Source organism: Artibeus jamaicensis, unplaced genomic scaffold (genome assembly GCF_021234435.1).
Source record: "Artibeus jamaicensis isolate MK-2021 breed Jamaican fruit bat unplaced genomic scaffold, CSHL_Jam_final contig_1417, whole genome shotgun sequence".
In the NCBI taxonomy this organism is placed as follows: Eukaryota; Metazoa; Chordata; class Mammalia; order Chiroptera; family Phyllostomidae; genus Artibeus; species Artibeus jamaicensis.
The window spans coordinates 40,312-51,866 of record NW_026521282.1 but is presented as its reverse complement, the minus strand read 5'-3'; the positions used below and the strand labels follow the sequence as shown (position 1 = coordinate 51,866).

At 45.9% G+C, this 11,555-nt stretch overlaps 1 pseudogene; it reads right to left on the bottom strand.

The window, feature by feature from the left end:
- Positions 1–3,564: 3,564 nt before the first annotated feature.
- On the bottom strand, positions 3,565–3,707 carry LOC119053853 (uncharacterized; annotated as a pseudogene).
- Between the last annotated feature and the right edge of the window lie 7,848 nt (positions 3,708–11,555).

Genomic DNA, 11,555 nt, shown 5'->3' with positions numbered 1-11,555 from the left:
GCAGTGCTGAGGTTGGTATGATACCATGGCTAAGACAGTGGGTGCTCACATCAAACACACCTAAATTCAAGTCAGGCCTCTGTCACTTCCTAGCTCAGTGACCTTGAGAAAGTTACTTAGCTCCTCTGACCTGCAATTCTTCACCTGTAAAAGGTACGTTAGAACTTAGCTCACTGTGTTGTTGTGAGAATAATAGGTAATGATGTAGGCAAAGTACATATCAGAGTGCCTGCACACAGATGATTCTCTTTCTAATTATATTTGCCCAAGACTACACTATGCTGCCCCCTCCCCCGCCCCCAAACACTTGACCAGTTGTTCCAGCACTTTTCTCCTCTGATCTGAAACAAGGACAGTAAAGCGAGAAATTTGTATTCTAGTCTTTCTGGTTTCTTTGCTCTGCTCATGCAAACTGACTGTAATTTTTTAAAATTTTTAATGGAATTTGTTATTATTATTATGATCATTGCAGCAGGAAACACATACAGTAGTGACAGGAATGTGGGGGAAACCAGCATTCTTCTGGGGGTGGGCACATTTTCTGGAGAGCAGTTTTGTGTTATAGATGTCCCTTTTGGAATCTACTTTAAGAAAACAACCAATCATGCAGAGACTTGTATGCAAAGATTCCAGTAAGACATTATGTATGCGAGGGAAAAATGAGAACAATTTAAGTGTTGAACAATGACATTATAATGCATCTTCTATGCATCCATCCAGGAAGATGTTTTCGAAGAATTTTTAGACAGAGGTAAGGCCCAGATACTGAATCAGGACATTTCAGGGGAGAAAAAAAAACTCAAGTTAACCTTATAAGCCTTACTTGTTTACACGACTACTACACATTTAACGTAGACATACAACTCTATAAAAGCTTTCCAAAACGCTGACAGCAGTTAATGCTGAATAACAAGAGGCAAGTAATTTTCATTTTCTTTCATTTCCTAAGTTGTTTTCAATTGCCCGTACTACTTGAATATTTGAACCCCAGAACCTCTCCCCTCCAACCCAAGGACAAAGGCAAGATAATCTGGATGCTGAAAAGAAACTCAGACACACAACATTAGCACAGTTTTATTATCTGCAGAAGGGAACATTTCAGGCACCAATCCAAACAAGAGGGCCAGAGGGCCCAAGAGCCACTATCAGCAAACAATTAGCCCTGCTCCCCCAATATCCTCGCAACCACTGGAGAAACCATGGTCTTAGGGGAAGGATGGACCGTGTAGGAGGAGACAATCTTATGGCTTCAATCTGCTCTTTTAAGCTCAGAGTTAGCAACAACAGGGAACACAATGTGCTGCATGATCTGCACCACTATGAGGAGCTGGGTGAGCAAGAAGTGAGTGGAAATTTGCAGGAGCTCAGAGTCTTCAGCAGTCAATCGGCTAGGAGTGAGGGGAAAAGAAAATCACTTCAGAGGTGCTAACTCTGGGCCTTCCTCACTCCAACCCTCCACCACCCCCGGTGTCAGTTAGACCTACTGCTTCATTAGGGAGGACCTCAGGCTGGGACAGATCCAGTGCCCCCCTCCCCCACCCTGCTTAGTTAGACCAATCCTTTAGTGTCTCCACATCTCCAATGGAGTGACCTTCAACCAGAGATTGGCCTGTCTCCTGCTGCTACTCTGACACAGGCCTTTCAAGTACTTACATAAACAGGTCCCTGCCAGTCACTGAGAGCTCCCAAAGAACCATCCCGCGGTAGAATTCAGCACCTGGCATGAGGAACCTGAGTGCCACCTCGGCATCCACGTCAGACAGGAAGGGCACCGTGAGGGTGCTGGTGGAGTTAAGGTAAAGGCACCATATATAGGGGCTTTCTGATTCAGGCCCCCTTACCTGTCATAGGGTGGTGTTCTGCCAGGTTGTCCTTCACCCTCAGGTTACCCAAGAGGCTCCAGGATGACCCTTAAAGGAACTGTGCACCACAGTCATCCTCAGGCCACCCTGCCATGTCTCCAGGCCATCAAAGCTGCTCCTCCCAGCGACCCTGAGTCCCCGTAATCCCCTTCCATCTCACCAGAAGTCCACCCCACTCCCACAAGGACCCAAAGCCTCTCCTGCCCATCCTCCTGCATCCTCCCACCTCCTGCACACCCCTCTCCCTTTACCTCCATGGCGGGAGGATGGGGGCTTCTCAAAAAGGATACAACTCCAGCACCTCATTTCCCACGTCTCTGTCGGAGTCAGAGGCCTCTCTAGCTGCCCCTGTGTCCAGTGATGCTCTGTCCACCTGGGGATCTTCCCTGCCTGCAGCGCCTTCAGCTCCAGTGCTGTCCCCATTTCTAGGGACCATAGGGTCCCCTGGGCCACTGGGTGATCCCTCACCTCCCACCACACTGTCCAAGCCTTCCTCGTCATCGCAGCCAGGAGCCTGCATGGCCTTCCTCTGCCGACAAGAGAATGAAACACACAGGATCCTCTCAGGCGTTAGCCATCAGACCCTCCCACAGAACCCCGCCCAGCCTCCTCACCAGAGGTGGCGCGAGCGCACCCAGCACTTGGGGGAGGCTCCTGGTAGGGGATTCTTTCCCGCCAAGCCACGCTTACCACACAGTCTTCCCATCTGGGGTTGCTGGGGAGACCCCAGTTGTGAGGGAGGCATGACGTGCCCTCACGAAGCCCCGCCCCTCTGTTCCTGAAGCCTCACAGGCCATGCCCATCCTGGAAGAGAGAAATTGCTCTGAGAGTCCCCAGGGTGCTGGGGACTCTCCACAGTGGCAGAGCAAGTACAGAGTGGCAGAGCAAGTCCAGAAGAAGGGGAGAAGAAAGATGGGGTGAATGTGGCAGGGGAAACAGGGTCAAGTCGTGGCCAACGTAGCCTTGCAGGACCACCATGGCTAAGAATTAGAAAGGTGTGCCTGAGGGAAAGAAATGGTCCGTGCCCCAGTGGGCCCTCTGTGTGTCTATCAGTAAACAGCAAGTGGTGGGTGGCAGGCTGGGGAAAAATGGGTCTTATTAAAAAGTGTCTGCCAGCTCCAAACTTTTGGGATTCTGACAATAATTAGGGTTTCTGAAAAACGTACCAATGAGCTCCTGCCCCACAAGCAGCCAGTTCCCTCCGGCCAAGCGAGAAACTCCCTTCCTGGGAGCATGGGCTCTGAAAGTGCCCAAGTGCCCACGGAGACACTCCCAAGAGATTAGCTAGAACTTTCCACCCCCACGGCCTTGACAGCAGCTCCCAAACCATGTTGCTGCAGGCAGGCAGTTAGGGCTACGGCCTCACTCCCACAACACCCTCCCAAACTCCCCCACATAAAACCAAAGATGGTGCAAAAAACATCAGGGGAAACATAGGACTTCCAAGAAAAGGGTTCTCCCTGAAATTCGGAGGTCAGTAGTGGGGAGTGTCTTCATGGCAGGGCCTCATCCCATCATGCAGGCCATACCTCCATGGCCTCATCTAACCCCCATTACCTCCCAAAAGCCGCATTCCCAAACACTATTTGCCTGGGGTCAGGGCTTCAATGTATTTCAAATATGCAGCAGAGAAGATTTGAACTTTCAGTGCATAGCAGGGTGCTCCTCACTGACTCCATCTGTGTTTACATGAATACTTCTGTTATGTGCCCCAGGCATTAACCAGCTCTGGCCTGCAACAGGCAACAAGCCAGGATGATCTAAGGACTGTACAACTACCTTGCCCCTGACTGATATAAGAGCAACACCACCAATCAGGTGCGTCCTCGCCCGTTGCCAGAGGGTACCTGGATATTTTTAACAAGGAGCCAAGGACTGACGTGACCAAATGTAGAAACAATGTCTGTACCAACTGACAATTCATGCTAGCTGTTCTGGTAGGTATGACAGAGGAGGACCCAAGGTCTCACAAGCATTCCCATCTGAGGCACAGGACAGAGACAGTAAACTAAGATTTTGTGATCAAAAATTCTTTAAAGCAACTCAAATCCAAATGATAGGGGACTCAAGAGTTGGAAAATTTCATTTTAAGTTAAAAAGTTATAAGCCTAGCAAGTAATGTGTATATGAAAGCTTTTGTTTCAGAAACTACAGATAAGGCCCATCCTGGCTCCTGGGAAAGCAGCTGACCTCCTGGGGCACCGCTAAAGATTACAGCCTGGGGACAAGTGGCGGCATCCAGGCCTTTGTGTTCCAGGGAGGGACAGATGACCACCCACCCCTGGAAAGAGCTAACTGCCCAGGACAGGAATGTTGCAGCTTCATTCACCTTATCCTCCCTGAACCTCAAAGCCCTCACCACATTTTTATTTATTCCTCCTTATAAATAATCTGGCCTGGAATGAGAAGGGAAGATGGTCTGTTAGGGTATGAACCCACCATCTTCTCAGATGGCTGGCATCTGAATGAAGCACCCATAAAGATTCAATCGGTGTCATTGCTCATTGGGTTTGATAGTGACAACCAGCCCAAAGACCAGTGTCTTTTCTGGTTACACAAATGCCCTCATTCAGCTGTGGGAATCAAAGGAGCTATGGAGGTCAAGGCCTCTAGTGACTGTCATCCTACATTCTCAACTTCTCCTGAAAGTGCCCCTCTTCCCTTCCTTGTGCTCCCTGCCTGGAGAACAGTGCTTCCCCAGCTGACCCCACCTGTGATGTTGACTGCTCATGCTCCTGTGCCAGGCCCCACCTGTCACACCTCACCCCAGGAGGTGACCCAGGCCATGTCCAGGCTCCTCTCTGCTACCCCTCGACCACCTTTCTACCTGCTGTTCTGGTTATTGCCCTTACCCAGCTCTGCTCTGCTCCTCAGAGGCTGCCCCACGTGGAGGGCACCACTCAGGAAGCTCCCTTGTTCAGGCTGCCAGTTGGGCTCAGCCAATGGAGGCCACTGGCAAGAGACCAGAGGGTGGCAGGAGTGAGAACTAAGGGCATTTGTAGCCTCCTCCCCTAACACTCATCCTCTGAGGCTCCCTGCAGTTCTGGGAGAGGCATATTCCTCAGCTCTCACCAGGATGCAGTAGCAATGACCTCTATCCCTGCCCCTACATTTAGGCCAAGGCTTGCTATAGAGAAGATGGCTTCCCTTGGAGCCTGACCATCCCTTGGTAGCTGTGGCATGCTGGCAAATGGTTGACAGCTTGTTCCCTGGATTCTGGATGAGGTGGTGGGCTTGGAACGTGTATATATATATATGTTTACTGTAATTCTAACTCTATTATAATTCTGACTCATAAAGAATGTGTAGTACACAACTTATGAATAATAATAAAATAGATAGGTCTGTTTCTCGTGTATTTTATAGACTTCATGGGTTCTCACAGATTGCTTTAGCTGGCTTTTGCCAAACTCTTGACTCAAACCTTGCTTGAGATAGATGTTCATTCACGATAATCAATGAGTAAGGCAGAAAGGAAACAACACAGACACACACCCATCAGTGACACGAGCGACTTCTTTTCTGAGTCAAATAATAGTCTTAAATTATGGCAGAAGCATTTCCTCAAACATTTATGCTACTCACAATGGAACAGCCACAGATGATACACAATTTTAGGTACAGCTCATCTTATTGTTAACACTTCCTCCATACTTGCTTAAGCTAGGCCACCAACAAAACAATAAGCCAAGGCCTGATTTGTAGCATTTGCCAATTTCCGTGGTGTCGATATTCTAACCCTGGCCAATTTCAAGCTACCATCGGATATTATGGAACAGTGTCACAGAGGGACTGGCTCACCTTTGTAAAGCTTTCCACCATACAGTTGCAGCAGACAAAATTAACAGCGACCGTACGGGTAACAGTAACATGTAGCAAAGTAATTAGAAAATGAGGGGGTTTCAACCTTTAAATGTATAATTCATTTAATCACAAGTTCACGTCATTGAAATTTGAATTATTATGCAAATAAATGACTTCTGCAGATCACTGTATAGCACCATGCCTCCAGTCAACAATACTGAATTGTGTTCTGAAAATTGGCTGTTAGGCCTGATGATGAGTATTCTTCCCACATATACACAAAAAAACATAATAAGGAGGGTGGGAGGAAACTCTGGTTGATGATGATATGTCTATGGCCTTGATGGTGCTGATGGTTGCCCAGGTGTATGCATCTCCCCAGACTCATAGACGTGCATACATTAAATGTGCACAGCTTTTTACCTATTAAACATAACTCAGTGAAGTGATTTAGAGAATAAAATAAAATAAGCTTTTATTATTGGCTCCAGTGCACATGCAGCTCCCAAAGTTCTGATGATTTAGCACTCAGCTCTCCAGAGCCCACATGAGGCAACTCCCACTCACCACTACTTATTGGCCCCTTGCCCCTGCCTGCTCACACCTCTCTAGATAGTCTCTTCATGAAGCACTCCTCAGTTAAATACTTAGAAGGTTTCCACTTGTTTCCTGCTGGTGCTCTGACTAGGGCTGCAAGGGGTAGTTTCAGGCATCTTAAAATTATTTGGGACGGGACTTCCGCCAAGATGGAGGCGTAGGTAGAAATACCTTGTGTCCTTGCACAACCAAATCTAAAAACAACAAAGTTTTAACAACAAGAAACACAACCAAACCACACAGAAAATCAACAATACAGAGTCCGAAAACAATGAAATGCTCGGCTAAATCGATAAGAGGGGTGAAGCCAGCAGCAAACAGGGTTGGCCAAAAGGATACCGAATTGGGGTGGTGCGCAAGCAGCCGAAGGTGCGGATCCCAGGTGCGGGCTAGCTAGGGGTGGACACAGGGAAGAGGAGCGGCTGGCTGTCTGCATCCAGTTGAGCATTCATGTGCAGATAAATGAGTGAAGAGGTGAGCATTGAGACCACATGGCGCAGAGCGGCGGGCTGGCACAGTTCTGCTAAGATAAACAGGCAGGGGCCAGTGGTGTGACGAACTGGGCAAGTAGAGAGGACCACCATTGCACCCTCTCTGACCCCGCCCCCACATACAGAGTCACAAACCAGTGACCTGGGTGGCCCCACCCTGGTAAACAACTAAGGCTCTGCTCCTCATACTTAAGGGGCGCAAACAGACCAAAAATGGCTCAAGAACAACTCAGAGCCCCAGAGCCGATAAATCTAAGCGATGAAGAAATAGCCAGCCCTGGCTGGTGTAGCTCAGTGGGTTGAGCGCGGGCCTGCGAACTAGACAATCGAGGTTCGATTCCCAGTCAGGGCACATACTGGGGTTGCTGGCTGGTTCCCTGCAGGCCAGTTCCCAGCAGGGGATGCATGAAAGGCAACCATACATTGATGTTTCTCTCCCTCTCTCCTTCCCTTCCCCTCTAAAGATAAATAAATAAAAATTAAAAAAAAAAGAAATAGCCAAACTTTCAGATGCACAGTTGGAAAACACTGGTGTTCAGGATGCTGACAGAACTGGTTGATTTTAGTCACAAATTAGAGGAACATATGAAGGCTAAACTAATTGAAATGAATGGTAATGCACAGGAAACCAATAGTGATGGAAAGGAGACTGGAACTCAAATCAAAGGAGTAGACCAAAAGGAAGGAAAAAATGACCAAACAGAAAAGAATGAAGAAACAAGAATTTAAAAAATTGAAGAGAGGCTTAGGAAACTCCAGAACATCTTTAAACATTCCAACATCCGAATTATAGGGGTACCAGAAGGGGAAGAGGAACAGCCACAAGTGCAAACCTTATTTGAACAAATAAAAGAGTACTTCCCCATTCTGGGAAAGGAAATAGACTTCCAGGAAATCCAGGAAGCTCAGAGAGTCCCAAAGAAGTTGGACCCAAGAAGGAACACACCAAGGCACATCATCATTACATTAGCCAAGATTAAAATGAAGGAGAGAATCCTAGAAGCAGCAAGAGATAAGGGGATAGTCACCTACAAAGGAGTTCCCATCAGACTGTCAGCAGATTTCTCAAAAGAGACCTTATAGGCAAGAAGGGGCTGGAAAGAGGTATTCCAAGTCATGAAAACCAAAGACCTACAACCAATATTGCTCTATCCAGCAAAGTTTTCATTTAGAATGGAAGGACAGATAAAGTGCTTCTCAGATAAGATCAAATTCAAGAAGTTCATCATCACCAAGCCCTTATTAAATGAAATGTTAAAGGGACTTACCTAAGAAAAAGAAGATAAAAAAGATGAACACTGAAAGGACAGCAAACTCACAGTTATCAACAACCACACCTAAAACAAAAGCAAACTAAGAGGACAGCTAGATCAGGAGTGAACCATAGAAATGAAGATCATGTGGAGTATTAGCAACAGGGGAGTGGGAGAAGGAAAAGGGGAGAGAAGGTACAGAAAATAAGTAGCATAGACAGTAGATAGAAAATAGATAGGGGGAGGGTAAGAATAGTAGGGGAAATACAGAATCTAAAGAACTTGAGACACATGTTCATGAATTGAGAGGGGAATGGTGGGAGAGGGGTGTGCAGGGTGGAGGGGAACAGAGGGGGGAGAAATAGAACAAATGTAATGGCATAATCAATCTAAAAATGTTAAAGGAAAAAAATGAGAAAAAAAGTTATTTGGGATGTCCTCATGTATCGGTCATAATTCCTTTGAATATCGCAAACCTCTCTGGTGAGTTGTACACAGAGAGTTTAACAAGACAGCAAGAGAAGGCTCAGGCTTTCTAGACAGACCAACAACACTACAGAGCTCAGCACTTCTGATTGCACAGATTTGGGGCAGCTGTAGATCACCTCATGACCCGTGAGCTATCGGGGTGGCAAGAGAAGGCCTGGGAGGTGCAGGTTCCAGAAACAGCACAGTGGGAACAGGGAGGCCCAAGGCTAAAGACCTCCAGAGGGAGCTGGGACAACAGGCCTTCACTGCCTCAGGCTGTAGTATAGCTGAGGGGATCTTCCCAATAATATCCAGGAAGGATTCAGAAAGAAACTTGTCATAAAATTGTCAGAGGCCCTGTAAGGAGGTGACCAGGCCTGACCATGAGAGACTGTGTAATTTGGGCGAAGAGGAAGCACATTGCAACCAGAGAAGACACTGGAGCTTGTGCAACCTGACACGTACCAAACCCAATAAGCAGAAAGAGGGATTAAATCTTTATGGGCACTTTATTCAGATGGCAGGCGACCTGAGAAGACAGGAGGTTTACATCCTAAAAAAAAAAAAAAAAACCAAAACGGTTTACATTTTCTTTCCAAGCCAATTTAAAAACTATATATTTTATTGATTGCGCAATTCCAGTTGCCCCATTTCCCCTTTTTATTCTCCTCTATTCTGCATGGTACGTCCCACCCCCATTCCCCCTTTAGTTCATGTACAAGGGTCGTAGATATAACTTCTTTTGCCTCTACATTTCCTATACTATTCTTAACCTCCCCCTGTCTACTTTCTACCTCCCATCTATGCAACTTATTCTCTGTACCTTTTCTACCATTCCCCCTTGCACCTCCCTGCTCATATACCTCCATGTGATCTCCATTTCTATGATTCTCTTCCTGTTCTATTGTTTGCTTAGTTTGTTTCTCTTTTAATTTTAGGTTCACTTCTTGATAGTTGTGAGTTTCTTGTCATTATACTGTTCATATTTTTTATCATTTTCTGTTTCCTAGATTAGTCCCTTTAACATTTCATATACTAAGGGCTTAGTGACGATGAACTCCTTTAACTTGACCTTGCCTGAGAAGCACTTTATCTGCCCTTCCATTCTAAATGACAGCCTTGCTGGATAGAGTCATCTGGGATGTAGGTCCTTGCCTTTCATGACTTGGAATACTTCTTTCCAGCCCCTTCTTGCCTGTAAGGTTTCTTTTGAGGAATCAGCTGATAGTCTGATAGAAACTCCTTCGTAGGTAACTCTCCTCTTCTCTTGCTGCTTTTAAGATTCTCTCCTTATCTTTAATCTTCAGTAATGTCCTTATGATGTGCCTTGCTGTGTGCTTCCTTAGGTCCAACTTCTTTGGCACTCCCTGAGCTTTCTGGACTTCCTGGAAGCCTATTTCCTTTACCTGATTGGGGAAGTTCTCCTTCAATATGGTTTCAAATAAGTTTTCAATTTCTTGCTCTTCCTCTTTTCACCTGGCATCCCTATGATTGGGGAAATAAAGCCTCAAAAATCTCTGACTGAAAACACCTGTGGGGGTTGAGGCAGCAGTGGGAGAAACTCCCAGCCCCACAGGAGAGTGAGATGGAGAGATCCACAGGGTCCTAGAATGTACACAAACTTGCCCACCTGGGAATCACCACCAGAAGGGCCCAATTTTCTTGTAGGCAGTTGGGGAAGTAACTGAAAACCAGTAGAGAGCGGAGCAAGCACCACTGTCCCCTCTCGGACCCTCCCCACATACAGCATCACCAGGGAGCAACATGGGTTGCCCCACCCTGGTGAACAGCTAAGGATTCACCCCTTACTACACAAGAGGTGAGCCGAGACAAAAAAAAAAGGCCCAAAATAAAGAGCAGTTCAAAGCTCCAGAAAAAATACAACCTAAGCAACAAAGAGAAAGCCAACCTATCAGACAGAGATTTCAAACCACTGGTTATCAGAATGCTCCAGGAACTCAATGGATACTTCAAAGCATAAAAAAAGATCAAGGGAGGGATGAAGGTGGCATTATGTGAAATAAAGAAAAATCTACAGGGAACTATAGTTATAGGAAGGAAACCAGGACTCACATGAAAAGTTTGGACCAGAAGGAAGAAATAAACATTCACCCAAAACAGAATGAAGAAACAAAAATTCAAAAAAATGAGGAGAGGCTGAGGGACCTCCAGCACATCTTTAAACATTCCAACATCGGAATCATAGCGGTTCTAAAAGGAGAAGAGGAACCAGGAAATTGAAAACTTACTTGAACATATAGTGAAGGAAAATTTCCCCAATCTGGTAAAGAAAGTAGACTTCCAGGAAGTCCAGGAAGCTCAGAGAGTCCCAGAGAAGTTGGGCCCAATGAGTAAAACACCAAGACACATCATAATGACATTACCGGAGATTAAAAATGAAGAGAGGATCTCAAAAGCAGGAAGAGAAAATGAGACAGATACCTACAAAGCAGTGCCCATCAGACTAACAGCTGATTTCTCAAAAGAAACCTTACAAGCAAGAAGGGACTTGAAAGAAGTATTCAAAGTCATGAAAGGCAAGGATCTACATCCAAGATGACTCTATCAAGCAAAGCTATCATTTGGTATGGAAGGGCAGATAAAGTGCTTCCCAGATAAGGTCAAGTTCAAGGAGTTCATCATCACCAACCCTTATCATATGACATTTAAAGAAACTTACCTAAGAAAAAAGATAAAAAATATGAACAGAAAGATGACAACGAACTCACAGCTATTAACAACTGAACGTAAAACAAGAACAAAAGAAACTAAGCAAACTACTAGAACAGAAACAGAATGACAGAAATGGAGATCACTGGGGAGTTATCAGTGCGGGAGTAGGAGGGGGAGAGAAGGGGAAAAGGTACAGAGAATAAGTAGCAAAAATGGCAGGTAGAAAATAGACAGAGGGAGGTTAAGAATAGTATAGGAAATGTAGAAGCTGAAGGTCTTATATGTATGACACATGGACATGAACTAAAGGGTGTGAATGCAGGTGGCAGGGGGCATACAGGGCAATAAAGGGGGGAATGGGATAACTGACAGCACAATCAATAAAATACATTCTAAAAAGTAAGTTG